Consider the following 14,591-nt stretch of genomic DNA (forward strand, 5'->3'; position numbering starts at 1 on the left):
TATATATATATATATATATATATATATATATATTTAAATATTTATATCTAATTTAAAGTATAATTTATTAATGTTTTGGATGGGGGTTTCATATTGCGTATCTATGCTCGCCATTACTCTCTTATATAAGTATCAAACAATTTCGGAATTTCAAAAGTGGAAGTGAATTTTACGACGTAAAATACGTATTCGCTTTATGCCGCCACTGTGCTGTTAATTGGTACGTTGTAAGACGACATTCAGTGTGGATTTCTTAACTCTAGTGATGCGTTGTCAAATCTAAAATTCTAAATGGATTTTGAAGTATAGTTTCTGTTAAAATTTGGTTTTCTGTACTTACTTGCTTACTATAACAAGTATAATTACTATATAAGTACAGTTGGTAATTTGATTAAAATATACTTTTATACCTATCATAGCTAGTTTTTCTAGAGGTTTAGCATATTACAATAAATATAAAATAGGTACTATTGATAGAAACTCGAATATTTTATAGAACGTTTGAAATACTCTTTGCATTTATATTTTCCATTTTGTCGACAATAATTTAACTATTCCAATGTGATACGTATCGAACTATAATTAGAATTCAAGTCAGAACACATTTGTTTTCGACGAATCGTTTGTAATTTTCATGAAGCTGGCTTACAGAGAACGAATCAATGTTTTTATTGTACATTTCACCATATGATTATTATCTTTGCATCACGTCTATCAAATCAAAAATTGGAAAAAAAAACGATACAGAGACTCTTTAGTCTACTTAATATCTTGACCAACATATGAAAAATCGACGGAAGAAGAAAAGTCTTGTCTGAACTCTATAAGAAACTCCTATACATCCAATTTCATATGGTCATTTTAAAAAATATATCTCTGGTTACATCGTAGATGATATTAATGTTTTCCCATCTGAGCACGTCCGTACGACAGTTATTTTCGAAGTTTATGTCGTGTTTTTGATTGATACAATATACGTAGCATTTGTGGTTTACTTAAACCACAAGTTTCAAAGACTCCGGAATAAACACCAATTAATTTCTACAGTTGGTATCTTCTATATGAATATTTATTTATCCAGTTCCATGCTGTTTTAAATTCCAATTATATACCATAAATAGCTGAATCAAGCTTGCCCTTGTTTTCAAGGCAATCAGAAATTACGATCCTACGACAAAATCTCCCATGACAAAAGGACACATTTAAATCCTATGTCCATATAACGTTGTTTTGTTGACGTATATAAAGTCAAACAAAAGTCATTTAAGTATCAGTCTTTATAAAAATCAGACAGAAGGTGATTCATGCATGTCAAAAACTCACTGATTTCAGTTTTATTCCTTGTTCAGAAACAGTTACTAATCACATAACCAGTCTTAGTTTTTCAATTGGTTGTTGCGCTTTTGAGATAAAATTATATAGATTGTACATGAAATTGACTTTTTCGCAAAAGTTATCGTTCTAGATTTGGTTTCATTTTGTTGATTTTAGTGGGAGATAAATGTATGGTTTTCTAAAAATTGCGGATATAAATGCAGATATAATTGCTGCTATGTGAACGTATAGCATATGTAGACAGAAAAGCATCTTAAGTTTCGTGGGTTTTTCTACACCATATATCACGTTACCGTAGGGGGTGTCTGAATTTTATGTGGGCTGGTACTTAACTATTTGTCAGAGTTTAGAATGCAAAACCTTGCTGTAATTCTCCAATGTTAAGGGTACAGATTTTTTGTTTACACTGAACGCGACATTAATTTACAACGCGGCGGTTGCTAATAGAAAAGCTGAGGACTCTTGCCCTGTCGATGCACTTAGTCCATGCTCCCAATATTTATTGGAGTCCACCGGTTTTATATTTTTTTTTCTATGTGCGTGCCATTTTGGTTATTTCATATTCTTTGCGGTGTGTATTTATTATTTTTTATTTCTGGCGGTAATGCTTTTTCTTAATTTAAAATTAATCCTGTGATTAGTACGCAAAATTTGAACGCTCTCCTTGCCGAAATTTATTCTCAGTAGCATATGATTCTTTATATGTCTGAGATAATCATTGTCAATAGTTTTATGTTATAAATTACAACAGGATAACACAAATACCTGGAACTCTCACACCGTACACATTGGCATCATGAACGAACGGTAGAGAAGTTAAGACATCTGATACTTCTCTGGTCGATACATACAAAAGATTGACAAGATACTTTTAATTGTAACATTACACAAAGTGAGTGAATAGAAATGTTTTTATTCATATATATTTTAGAGACTCGCCTTACTTATATAGACAAAAGCAATACAAAATTACAAAAAATACCAGTACGTAGGCTTCTAAAAAAATTATTCCCATACGATGTTTACAACACATTGCTCAAATTTCACTTTTATGAGTAGTAATCATTGTAATACTGCCCCTTGGGGCCTTCCAGATGTCTCTCAAAATAAAGCAAATGTATCTGTCTGGTGGTTTCAATTACTAGTATATGATTATTACAATAGACACCGATTGTTTTCCTCTCGTACCGTTTTGATTACAATTCAAGGCAAAACTCTTTAAAGATTCTTTTAACTGTATGATTGTATGATTGGTATTTTTAGTGGCGGACCCAGAGTTTTAGGTGGGGGGGGGGGCAAAAATAAATTCTTCACATGATCACCGGTGAGGATCAAGAAATCATATTAATAACTAATTTGCTGGATTCATATTAAATCATACTTCTTTCTGAGTTTTATTCACAATTTTTAAAAATTGCAATTTTTCAATTTTCTAAGAGGGGTCGAGCCCCCCCCCCCCCCCACCCCGGATCCGCCACTGATTTTTATACCTGAACGTGTCACCAACACGATCCCTGAAGTACAAGTAATATCGTTTGTCTAGGTAGAAAATATCACCGAAGTTGAAAAAGACATCACCATCCGTGAAAGCGTTTCTGACCAATTTCTTTTCATTCATTTCCTTACTTCCTTTGTAAAATGATTTGATGTAATTTGGAATTCCTGAGAGGAAAAGACCTTCTTCACCCACAGTTAAATCTTAAAATTTATATATCTACACAGAATATACAAATTAGTAAGATCATTATTGGATAATTATGACAAACCGTTCTTGTTAGAAGTATTGGAAACATTGTACACCTTAAGTACTTAGAATTTAAAAAAAAAACAAGCAAAAATAAGAATACAAACGGAAAATAAGAAATAAGGAAGTTTGATAATAGATGTTTACAATTAGATTAAAACAGCAGGCAAGGTACTAAAATAGTAAGTAACGTACCAGGTTTGGTCTCTATACATCTTCCATTTTTGTCTCTGAGTGGTTCGAAGGTGAGAGGATCGTGACGAACGATAAATTTTCCAATTCCTTTCTGGGCACCAAATTTTCTCTGAAAAAAGTCGAATTCTATGTTAATCGAATTTTTGATCTAGGCAACTGACATTTTTAATTGTAGTTTTTAAACATTCACGCGCTGAAGGTTCAATGACATTTCATGAAAAACTTGAAGTTATATAATTTTTGAATTTCAATTTGAATTTTATGAGAAAAGTGAAATTCCCTATCATCTGCTCTGTTAGTCGGTTAAGAAATAATTCATGGAGGGGGTTGATTTGTACTCATGTTAACATGGGTACGGCATTTATATTCGATTATTTAACACCCAGCGACAGCTGGATTAATACGTGTTTACATCGCCGCTAATTTCCATAAGAGGCAATGAAAACTGCGGCTAGGAAAACGCCGATGATGCGCATTTCTGTCATAAATTTGTATATTTATGCCATAGTATGTGTTAAATGTGTGTATTTATATAATTGATTTCATTAGATAACCTCCCAGCCGTTAAATCATTGCGTAAACGTTTTTAAATAAGTTTTGACTCGACAGCGAAAGAAAAGAGACAGTGCGCGCAGGTGCTAAAGGTGGGGTTGTACCGACATATACTGTTTGACGATATGAAGACGTCATATTAGAATAAACCTACAGTTAGCGGCGACCATCTACCAACGCACCCGGGTTTGTTCAAAATATTCAATGATCCGGCAGGTCCCTCTGTAGCACCAAAGAATTCAGCTATCAGAGGTATATTGAACCTGGTTTTAAATTCTTCCCAAATGTCTGGTCGTAAACCATTTCCAACGGCTACTCGTAGCTTGTGAACTTTATCATGTTCATTCTAAAGTAATTATAGAATAATATCTCAGAAATATAATGATTAATCAATGCACAGAAATATAAACACGTAAATGCGTCAAATACATATGCATCAAATGAAAATTAAATCGGTCAATTTCTAGGAAAAAAATCATGTTAAATGGGTATTTTCTTATTTTTGATTGTTGGTCACAATAGTTGAGTTGTAAACTGTACAACTATCTATTTTTATAATTTAGTCAGAAGTAATTAATTTGTGTTTTTATGTGATAAAAGTAAATATTTTTATGAGATAAAAGTACATATTGTGTTATTGGTGTCATCCATATATATTCGGACTCATTTAGGCAATATGAATAGCGTATAAAATCTACCGATGAAATATACAGAACGAAGTTGGGACCACGAGATATTACACTTTATATAAGACATACGAAATATAAACAAACATATTCTGAACATGTAATTTATACATCAGTTGAAACATACCGGGGTACTCTCAGTAAATAACGACACATCTTACCGATGTACTGAATTACTGTAACATTGTGTTTTCTCACTTCTTCAAAATAATGTCGAGCTGAAAACTTTCTGCCTATCAATATAGTAGCACCTGTGAAAAACGAACGTAGAAGTGTGATCATGAATTGCACAAACACAAAAATACCACTCATTAAATAACACTATAACAATGAAGTTGAAAATGATAGCACTTTCCGTACGTCTGTTACACCTTTCATTTCGTGCGTAATAAAGCTAGGATATCGTGGCTTCGAGCAGATAATTTGACTGTCTTCATGGATATAAACCACTGAAATCCCCCAAATCTTTCGTAATACAGTGTTAGCCAATCAAGAGCACGATATGAGTGACGTTGACAATCAGCTGACTGTTCCTATACTTGGTTTAATTGTCGTTTTCGTGCTAATATATATACTCAATACTGTTAGACACGGTTTGAAATTATATGTGGTATTTTTAATACATGGTCTCTCACGGAAGGTGTAAAGCATCAAAGCGCTTACGCAGTTTCCCTGCATAGTCATACCCGTGAATGTGGGTCATGGTGTATTCGGGGAAATTAGTTGTCATGCATATGACCACGTTCATTCATTAAATTCATTAAAAGTATCACACGTGATTTAATGTCGATCCGTGACCTTGTGATCAGAATCTTTGACCCAGCGAAATACAATTTTCCGATCACCATTCTAAAATTTTGTAGAGTCGGAAGGTAGGGATTTATTTTCATTTTTATTTAAACTTTGAAACGAAATAAGTCACAGTGACACTAAATCAGAATACAAAGAAAACCAAATCTGCAAAGACTAAACATGTAATAGACTTAGTCCGCGGCCAAATCCCTTTTGGGATTCGGCGCTTCAGACATTTGTTTTTTTGCTTTGACGGTGTTGGTCAAAACAAAAAAAAAATATATCAAGCGCCGAATCCTAGAAAGGGATTATCCACAGTCAAGAGCACACTCCCGGCATGTGTGTTTACAATCAATTATAAATATAAACAACCAGTATCTCTAACTCTGTTTCCATCTAGGATTGACAAAATCAATCTTTGGCTTTATTTTCTTCTTCAAAATTGCATTTTATTACAAGTTGAATATGGTCCATATATCTTCACATTTTGCTGGAGGAAAAACTTCGGGTCCAAGGTTAACTAGGACCTTCCTTTTACATATCTTTTATGAGTTTATGTTCCATACACGTACGCGTATATCATGCATATGAACTTAAGTTAAATTACATTAGCTGCCAATTACTGTAACATGAAGTTTCGGGGTATCTAACTTATACATATATATTTAATATAATAGTGTCACCGTAAAAAAAAATTGCGATCGTACATGTATATTAGTATGGTGCTGTCAGCGATGTCCGTGTCGTCGTCGTCCATATTCACTTGGTTTTCGGGCTATAACTTAAGTTATTGTTGATCAATTGTTTTGAAATTTTTTATGAAATTTATATTATAACTACCAAATGAAAGGCCTCTATTTAATTTGGAGTCATAGCCCCAACCATTTTAAAAATAGGGCCATCCATGTAACTGACAGATACCGCACTGTTGGTTTCTGTTAATCTAAAAAAACTGAGAGTCCAGAATTAGAGCAACACATTTTACCATGCTAACCAACAAAAAGTGAAATGTGCAAGTTCAACACATGCAAGTACACCATCAAGAAAGAAGCATTGTTATATGTATATGACTTGTCTTATGGTTATGGTAAGCCATTGTGGAGTTTATTCCCCATTTTTTGTTATCAGTAGATATTTACTAGTAACATATGTTATATTTATCAACACGTGTATAATTCAATTATTGATAACAATAAATGGAGGAGTTTTCTAGACAATGCAAACACATTCAAGACAAAACGTATGGGTTCATTCTCACTTAGCCAACATTTTGAAAATTGATAGTCTCATCTGGCCAACATAGGTAATTGGGGTGTTAAAATAACATTTAGAAATATTGTTTTTATAACTGTTTTATTGAGGCCACCCAAAGGGCTACATTTATGTTGGGTAAAATAAAAAAAAATATTAATGATATATTTTTAAAAGTATTTATAAAATAACACAAAACATTTTTTAATTATCTTTAAAAAAATATATAAATATATATATATTTCAAATATAAAAATAAAAAAAATATAAGTTTAATTTTTAAATTCTCAAATGAGGCGAAGATTATTCAGATCAGATCAGGTGGTAAGCAGCGTGCCTCTAAAAGAAAATACAGACAAATGGAACACCGACTTCAAATTCTCAAAGAAATATTTCAACGTGGAGAAATAACATTAATGGAATTTGCAGATAGTGCTTCTCACTTGGTTCACTTAGACTGAATAAACAATTTCACATTGTACTTGTAGTGCTCCTGTATGAACATATTTTTTAAATGTAATAAATTAAATGTAATAACATGCAGACAATTTTTTATATGAATATAGTGCTGATTATCAAAAAATACCATTGCTTTAATATAAAAAAATGTTGTTATGTGTTATTGCTTGAAATTGTGATTTGATCAATTATTATTTCTGAAATAAAAAAATATAAATATATATATATATATATTACTTTTTTCTATCAAACCCCTGCATATTATAAAAAAACCTCAACAAATTGACACATTTACCTTGAATAATTATTATATAGTCCCCATGGAAGAGACCCCAATCAATTAAATAATTGCAGTAAAAACAATTGCAAAGTCTCACCTAGCCTACATGAATTTAATTACCTGTAGGTACCTGAAATACAAAATGTTGGCTTAGTGAGAAGACACCAACGTATGTACGTTTAAATCTGCTATTTGGGCAATACCAGTCTGCGTCCATACTTGCCCTTCGGGCAATACCAGTCTGTGTCCACACTTGTAATAATATAAAAAAAATCGATATGATGTACACGTATACTCATCAGCAGCATTAGAACCAAAAATATAATGTATACAAGAAGTACTCAAAGCCAATAATATCCCAATGAGAAGCCAAATCTTGTACCTAGTTTTGGCAGGTCCTACACAAGAAAGAAAAATATCTCCGTGTTTAGCGCTTTGGAATAATTTCGATGAATAATCTATGATTTAAATCGGGACAGGCGGGTCAAACTACTGAGGTGGTGAATACTTTCGGGATCTTTGGTCTATCAACAATGGCATCGACACATATTTGATTAATAGCCATTAGACACTTTCCATCGATTTTTCTATATCGGTTCAATCAGTACTCCCGCAAGATGTAAATGAACAATTCGGTCGAACGATGTTAGTATTTTTACTGGAAATTGTTGCATTTACCTCTTGGACGTATTGACTGAGCTTGTCGAGAAAAATTATACAAAGGGTATATATGATTACACTACAATACGAAATAGCACTTACTCAAGTTGTCTATTTACACAAGGGTGAACTGGATCTTTTACCATATAACGAGAATTCGTATCATGTATATGTCAAAGAGACAACAACCCCACCGGGATGAAAAATTCAGCCCAAGGCCACCCATTGGTCTTCAGTGAACGACGAGGAATCCCCCATATAACAGGGCAGGCTGCAGCTGGCCCCAAAATATCACTATACACTGGTACAGCAAATCGTGTTGAAGTCTGATTATTGAATGAAGGCGTTAATTTTACATATCAAGAAAAATACCTGCAGGTTTATAATGGTTCCATTATAGACTTGTCTATATACAGTATATTTTGCTGTAGGTGCATTTTAGTATAAATTAACAACCAGAACTTCATACAAAAAATACTTTGCAGAAAACTTATTGCGTAATTTCTAAATCTTCGTAAATTGAAGCAAAAACATACACATACCTACATCAATTGTATTACACAATCCCAGAAAACTGGCAGCACTGTGATATAATGGGGTAGAGACGAAAACAACGTCATTCTCATCAAAGCCAAAATACTGAAAACCCTTGGAGAAACTGATACCTTTTGTTTGATTTATGATCGCTGGTTTTGGTAGGCCTAAAATGCAAATACTTAATCAGGTATTAATCTAGTATTATAGCTAGGTTTGATGGACCTTAAATGTGCAGTAATAGATGAACTTTATCAAAATATTATGTTTTTATCTCTCAGTTGTTACGGTATGCCAGAACTAGTAGCTGACTTCTTCATAATGTGTCATCGTTGTCTTAGAGACAGGACTTAAGACTAATGTGATTCATACATGTATGAAATGTTTTATCCGATATCCAGAACTTATTGAGAAATATTCTGTTTCTGACAAAAAGAATATAGAGAAAAAATGTTCACAATATCATTCTTGTATCTTCTGCACTGTCTTGAGTCAATCATGACTTCTGATTTTACCAACTTTGTGCTGCCTGTGCTTGTATTCCAATATGTCGGAAACAATAAGTCGTAATGGAAACCGGGAGGTTAAGTGAGTAATAAATCTTGGTTTAAACAATTATATCCATCTGAAATGCCTGAACCAAGTCAGGCTCATTGCGATGTTTCAAACTTCCCGGTTTTCGTCATCATATTGCCATTTATTAATTTGGTATGTGGACTTTCCTTTTCTTGACTATTTCTTTTTACTTGACTATTGCCAAGAGTTTGCTTATCAGTTAGGTAATATTGTTATTACCCCTTTATGAAAATACTAAATATAGTATTATAGATGTTTTGATAGATATAAAATGAAAATACTTGTCTAGTACTATATCATGTTTTGGGCAAGCTAAAAATGATTTAGTTTATGCCTACAATTGAAAGACTTGATCTGGTGCTATCCATGTTTTTTGGTATTTCTACAATTAAAACACATGATCTGGTGCTATCTATAGTTTTTTGGTATTTCTACAATTAAAACACTTGACGTGGTGCCATCAATGTTTTTTTTTTTTGTATTTTTACAATTACAACACTTGATCTGGTGCCATCCATGTTTTTTTGGTATTTCTACAATTAAAACACTTGATCTGGTGCCATCCATGGTTTTTTGGTATTTCTACAACTAAAACACTTGATCTGGTGCTATCTATGTTTTTTCTACACTTGGTCTGGTACACTGTTTGATTACTGTTTTAATTATAGAAACGAGTTTGTTGACTGATGTAACCGTTTTTTTTTTGTCACTTTTTTTTATAACATAAGGATTTAAATGCACCTAAGCATGTTGCACTGGACAGGAAGCGAAGAAATGAGATATTTTCTTACTGAAAACCACTAAAAATATCTAAAGATGTCTCGATTTCTACAGAAATCTATACCAACTCTTACAGACATATTTACATTTATACCGATTTTATACCTGTCGTCCCAGATGTAAAAGCATAAGAAATGGGATGTAGTGGTGAAATAGTCTTCCTCACATTTTTACAAACAGGGACTGGGTTAGTATAGAGCATAATATCGTCCAAAGAGGTAAATCTGGTGTCTAGCTGAGACCCTGTCTTTCCATTTACAAATACGGGTATTCGTGGAATATCAGATAAGACTTCTTCGATGCTTGATAGGAGTTCTTCACCTGCAAGCATTCAATATATACAAATAATACAATTAATTATGCTGTAGCTTAAAAATAAAATAAAAAATACTTAAAACATCATGACGAAATATTTCAGGAGAATTGTAATATTATAAATCTTTTTAACTTATTTATCAGAAGTTAACACAATGAGTACGTACATGACATCACAGTGAATTATATTTATATTATACCTTGGACACATGACTCACTGACGTATTTTTTTACCATCACCATTGGTCTTTATTTGAACATCTATTAAATATAAACCCACCTTCACCAATGATAAGGGCTTTAGCATCACTTGCAATTATAGAATGTGCCAAAGGTCCAGATTTCAGATGATAGTTTATACAAGCCACTGGTATACCTAACTTTTGCAGTCCTAAGTGAGAGAAAAAAATGTTACTATAGTTTGTATCAAGTAAAAGATACCCTTTTTTATCTTTAACGATAATATTTTTCAATTAAACTTGGCTTCCCTAAAAACTTCATTCGATAAATTGATATTTATCCATTGGATTACTTAATAGTTTATTCAGTGTATATCTGTGGTTTGATCATCAGACAAATCATTTTAATTACTGGGTCCTCTGGCTTCTTTTTCATACACTTCTATGAACTCAATTGAAACTCAGTGTTGAGAAAGGTTGTTATATAAACCAACCAAGAGGAAAAATAATATGTAATTGTTGTGTAGTATGCAATGTATAGAAAATGAATACCATTTCAAAATGATTTGTCCGGTTTATAAATAACTTAAATTTTGACCAAATATGAATAAATTTGTCTTATTTTAAAAATTTACGAAGGAATCAGTAATTTTTCATATGGTCTGTTTTCTAAATAAATGAGACTGAAGTCTGCAAAGTCGCTAATCTCAAATATTTTATCTTTTAATGTAATCTTTCCGTTCTAATACAAGAAAAAAAAAGAAAAGAAAAGAAACACGCATTTACAGACATTTGTATATGTTTTAAAAGAGGTACGTTGTAGCGATCTTTGGGTCGCTTGTGATATTAACCAGGCAATCAGTTTAGGAACCAGATTAAGCAACTGGCAATGAATATTCATGAATATCGGGGCGTGCTAATGTACATGACCTATATAGTCTTGTAACGAGCCCCTGTGCTTGAATCGGAAACTGGGCAATGTTCAATGCTAACCGATCATTTCATGTAAACTTTCCGTTCTCGTGCAAGTAAGAAGCACACGTAAAACACACGTGCAAGATATTTAAGAGGTACATTTTCATCTCGTATGCATGTAGAAGTGTGACGCTATGGCGGTAAACAAGGCGAATATCTGCAGCATTATGTGGCGTATAACTACATATTTATGCAAATCATATGCGAATATTAAGTACTGAAATTACGAGTGCAAGAAGTCGCAAACAATATTAGCGACTTAAAATTGGAAACAATGAAATTTTATACTTTCAGAGATTTTGGCATGTTATGCGTCATATGCAAGCTACTTACTTATTATTTGATGTCAAAGTGTTTTGATTCTGCTGCGTCCTTTTTAATTCCTTGATATTGTTAGCGACTTCTTACATTCGTAATTTCAGTACTGTGCATTCGTATATAATTTGCATGGTTATAAATTACGGCACCATCTTATGTTGCAGATAGGCGCCATAGAACCGTCATTCGAGATAAAAATTTACCTCTTAAATACTATACACATTTGTTTTACGTGTGTTTTTTACTTGCAATTGTATGACAGCGGGAAGTTTACATTCAAAGATGAAATGATCGGTTAGCATTGAACATTCTGTAATATAGCTGAGTTTTTGTTGTTTGTTGGGGTTTAACGTCCGAGTAGCAATATTTCACCTATATTCAGACGATGAACATGAAATGGATGATAGAATGAACATGAAATGATGATGAAATGAAAAAAGAGATGGGACACAAGGACAATGGGGTCGACAAATTTTGATTGCCACTGGAAATAGGGAGAGGTGAGTAGGGTCGGACAATTTAGCCTCCTGTGGCGGAGCCCTATGGTTCCTACTCCGGGAGAATACTACAGGAGGGTTTTTTTTGTTATAGAAATTGATTATTTCGTATAAAATACATTCCTCGTTTTTACAGTATACGATTGAAATTATATTTTACACGATTCTTTGTTAAAGAAAAATTCAAATACATATATAAAAGTTTGAACTATATTTTATTAAATGCCTTTGATATCTATATACGGATTCCACGTGATTGGCTACGTTTAAAACAAAAAAATAGGGTGTCAAGATTACACATTGAGAAACATAAATTAAAACGAAATGAAACGAAACAAAAAAAGAAAAAGAAAACGAAGTTTAGATCGAAACTTTGAATCATTAGTATTGTATGATTGTGTACGTATTTCTGGTAGTGGTGAAAGCAGTGATCCCGTTGTACATAATTAATGTTTATGAAAATACAGAAAGAACAAATTACCATTACCGGATAATAAAGTTTTTAAAATACCTATAATATCTAATGACTTTCGAGGTTCAACGCCATTGGCGCTTTGATTTTTTTCTAATCATTGAACAGTTTGTCTTTCCTATTTTTTTTAGGCTTGTTTTTGTAGATGATGGCAGGTATTAAATTTTCAAAAACGAGGTATATAAATACACAAATGTGATATATTAAAATGTTATTTCTTACCGAGAAGTATCCACGCAAAAGCTGTTTCATTGTATGTCATCATAGCTATTGTGTTACTCTGAGTATATCCCAATTTCATGAAAGCATTTGCAATTTTGTTCGCCATAGAATCAACAAACTCATACTATATAGTTTATCTTCAAAAATAATGAAGGTCTTTTTCGGGTGCTTAGCCACTGCTTCTTCAAATGCATCAATTACCCTGCGGTCTTCCAATATAGATTTTACTACCGCACGTGTCACTTTTCTTGATGCTCGAATAGTCTTGATATCATCGCCAATATATGGAAGGAACATCTTCCATGAAGCAACACTGACCCCTATACCAGCAGTACCATACAGTACTTTCTCCATGATTGACATCTCAATTTTGGGCGACAGTCTGAGTAATCATCCATGCAGGCACAACAAATATATTTACAAAAAAGATACACACTTCACTAGAACATACGAAAATTAAGGAAAATAATTTTGTTCGATTAAAAACAACTTTTATGCAGTGCCATTTTTCAAATGTTTCTAAAATGCCTATGATAGGTTAAGTAAAAAGGACAAAGAATGTGTTTTCAGAATACGCGCGATAGGCTAAACTTCATGTTTCCGAAACATCATTAGGTCTGCTGCCCGTATCAGACTGAAAAAATCAATAACAATAGGGTCTATTAAATTAATAATTCGCAGATTCTGAATTCTACTACTCGTTGGCCGGAAAATATCGATTCTAATATACACGTATGACATTTTACAATACTTTTCATATTTTGTAAGTCTTATCGTCATACGAGTAGCACACACAAAAGGTATGCGTGGCATGCAGTAATTCCAACTTCTTCACGGATCGAGTCAATCATGGACGAAAAATAAATATATGTGCAAAGTTTTTTAGCTTGTGGACACATCGTTTTATTCCAGCGAACATTACATTATCTTTGAGTGTATCCTGTTTTTATTGCATATATAGTGCACACCACGTTTTGTCTGTGCACATAAACTATTTTTTGTGCTGATTTTTTTTTTCGTTGCTCGTCCTTATCAGACTTCTGTTATGTTGCAATTAAAATTGTATCTATTCACTTGACAGGTAGACTTGCTACAAGTCTCTCTCTAATATGAATATTCTTTTAAATCAACATCTTTACTACGAAACAGTTATTCAATATCCATTTGTAGTTCAGAGAGCAGATGAATAGGTAACAGTTAACAGTGTAGATATATTCATTTTGTAAAAAAATATTAATAAAGGGAGACACCTATCAAGTTTCTCTAAAGGAGATGTGGTTACCATGACAAATTGTTACTTGTAGAATTGTTTTTATCAAATTTCTCTACACAAATCTAGATTGAATGACGATGGTGTTTTATAAAAAAAAACAGATTCATAATAAATATAGACTTAAACTTCACAAAAATACGAAAAGTTTGAAGAGACAAGAGTCATTAAGTGTCATATAATTTTGAAGGTGTAAGATTTTCATATTCATCAACATGTTTGTTGTTTCATATTACTATTTCGTTTATGATAAATATTCAAAATAACTGTTGCGGCTGACGACGGTCTAAGTTAAGATGGGTCATGATCCTAGAATTCGAATTCTTCGCTTAACCATATTGGGTATTTTTCAAGTGGTACCACTGAAATGTGTTTTTTTTTTTTTTTTGTTTTGTTTTGTTTTTTGTTTTTGGCTTTATCTTGCAACCAGAGCGTCCGGATCATAACTGGTTATTATAATAATCGTAATTTTTTCTCACCTACGCTTTACCTGGGTGTA

At 32.7% G+C, this 14,591-nt stretch overlaps 1 pseudogene across 1 annotated transcript; it reads right to left on the minus strand.

Moving 5' to 3' along the window:
- Positions 1-20: 20 nt before the first annotated feature.
- Positions 21-13,335, minus strand: LOC148622048 (long-chain fatty acid transport protein 2-like; annotated as a pseudogene). The gene is made up of 9 exons (XR_015920887.1): positions 12,823-13,335; positions 10,440-10,634; positions 9,950-10,165; positions 8,497-8,655; positions 4,636-4,763; positions 3,981-4,172; positions 3,275-3,383; positions 2,814-3,033; positions 21-2,186 (listed from the first exon to the last, which is right to left on the minus strand). The product of XR_015920887.1 is annotated as a long-chain fatty acid transport protein 2-like (transcript).
- Between the last annotated feature and the right edge of the window lie 1,256 nt (positions 13,336-14,591).

Source organism: Perna viridis, chromosome 3 (genome assembly GCF_037379345.1).
Source record: "Perna viridis isolate PV_CMFRI_1.1 ecotype Kerala chromosome 3, ASM3737934v1, whole genome shotgun sequence".
Taxonomy (NCBI): domain Eukaryota; kingdom Metazoa; phylum Mollusca; class Bivalvia; order Mytilida; family Mytilidae; genus Perna; species Perna viridis.